General features: G+C 39.8%; 1 pseudogene; it reads right to left on the bottom strand.

The window, feature by feature from the left end:
- Window positions 1-1093: 1093 nt before the first annotated feature.
- LOC101425121 (small ribosomal subunit protein eS7-like) lies at window positions 1094-1742 on the bottom strand (annotated as a pseudogene).
- Between the last annotated feature and the right edge of the window lie 524 nt (window positions 1743-2266).

Genomic DNA, 2266 nt, shown 5'->3' with positions numbered 1-2266 from the left:
AAAAAGTGGCAGTAATCCAAATGTTCAGCAATTGATGAATGAATAAAGATGGTGTATCCATGCAATGGAATATTTTTCAGCAATAAAAAGGAATGAAGGTCTGATACATGTTAGAACATGGATGAACCTTGAAAACATTATGCTAAGTCACAAAGGACCACATATTGTATGATTCCATATTGTGTGATTCCATTTATTTAAAATGCACACAATAGACAAATATATAAAGACAAAAGCAGATGGGTGGCTGCCTAGGGCTGGGGAGGAGGGGGAGGAGGAAAAGGAAGTAGCTGCTAATTGGTATGCTTTCTTTCAAAAATGATGAAAATGTTCTAAAATTGATTGTGGTGATGGTTGCACAATTCTGTGACTCTACTAAGAACCATTGAATTGTATATTTTAGGTAAGTGAACTGTATGGTATATGAATTACATATCATTAAAACCATATTTAAAGAGACAGATACCAAAAAACCTTTCATCAATGAGTTTAACAGCAGATTAAACCCAGCTGAACAGAAAATTCATGAACTAAAAAGATAGATCCAAAAGAATTTCTCAGTATGTAGGACACAGAGAGAGAGAGAGATGGAAAATATGAAAGAGGGATGAAGATACACAGACTAATGATGGAGTAAACGGTCTTATAACTAACTCTGCTTACTAACTTGGCAGGACAGCCTGCAGGAGCAGTGAATTATTATTATTAAGAGGATATGTCATATCCTTTAATAAGCCTTTGCATTTATAAGCCTTCCTGAGGTATTTTTTTTTTAATTCTGTCATCAAACCTTGTGATCCAAGTCCAAATGCTAAAAGACTTTTCCACAGATGCACATCTAGAATTTAGGCTGGTGTCCACAACTCTTAAACTAATTTCACTGCCTCAGGACTTTCTTGAGATCTTTCTCTGACACTGAACCAATAAAGTGAAACTCATAATTCCCAACATATTTTACCACCAGTTCTCTTCTTGCAAACCCCCCCATAATCTTATTAATTATTGGTATTATTATTCTTTGAGTATGTTTCAATGTCCATGTTAGTATTTCATTTGCTGTTGATTTTTCTTTTTTGAGTGATACTTTATTTAGTCATTTTGGCTTACAACGGAAATTTTGGAAATTCAGAGTTAACGTCTTTGCCAGTGAGCTTCTTATACAAACCAGAAAATGTTTCAACCTTGTGTTCTACATTGTTCTGCTGTGCTTTGTCCAAAGGAACCTTTAAAAGCCAACTGCCATCCAGTTTTATATGGATTCTCTTGCTCACAATTTCACTCAGGCAGACCAGGACTTCAAGAATTGCATCGTGCACGGCAGTCAGAGTACAGCTCCTGGGACACTTTTGCATATTTTTTGGTATGGCTTTTTTGCATTGGTTTAGGCAGAATTCTCCTCTGAGCAATAAAGACAGCATGCTTTCCACTGAACTTTTTCTCCAATCCACATACTAGCCGGATTTGGATTTTCCAGAAAGACTTCAGTTGAGGAACAGAAAAAAGATTATAATAGCCTGCTGACCACCACCAACTTCAATTTCCGTGGCTGCTATTATATGGAGCTCCCTTAACTGAGCCTTTAGGTCTGAGTTTATCTCTACCTCAAGAAGAGCCTGAGAAACGCCAGACTCTAATTCCTCTGGCTTTTCGCCATTGGGCTTCCCGATCTTTGTGCTGAACTGAATATGGCCTTCTGGTGAAGCACCAGCCTTGCTGTTGATTTCTGATTTAGGAATTATCATTTTTCAAAGTATTCAGAATGACATGAAATGATGTTAATAATTAAGAAGGGAACTTCCAGGAAGATGGAGGACTAGAAAGACACAGAACTCTCTTCTCTCCCAGAAAACTACTAGAGGACAGGCTGAAACAGCCTGGAAAAAGATCTTCTAGGGTTTAGGACACCAGGCAAGGGCTGGATACCACCCAGAAGAGAGAGTGACAGAGGAGGGAATCGTGACTGCGAAACCTGTGACTTGAAACTAGGGGCTGCTACTTCTGGCACCCTTGCCCACACTAAAGACACTTTAGAATTCTCAGGCCTCTGAGCTGGCTACAAACAAAGGGGGTTCCAAGGATCCACTGCCCCAGCAGAGGGAAGAGAGAGGGGCACAGTCTAAGGCTGACTCAGCTTTTGACCCACAAATTTGGTCTGCTGTGTCCCAGGAGGACTTCCAGGTGGGTGGGACCACACCATTGTTTGCCTTGGGAACAGGCAAGTGACTAAAGAGATCAGGGACTGAAAAGATCCTGACATTCCCATCAC

Source organism: Dasypus novemcinctus, chromosome 12 (assembly GCF_030445035.2).
Source record: "Dasypus novemcinctus isolate mDasNov1 chromosome 12, mDasNov1.1.hap2, whole genome shotgun sequence".
Lineage (NCBI taxonomy): Eukaryota > Metazoa > Chordata > Mammalia > Cingulata > Dasypodidae > Dasypus > Dasypus novemcinctus.
Note: the sequence above shows the minus strand (reverse complement) of the source record. Positions and strands in the feature narration are given on the sequence as shown.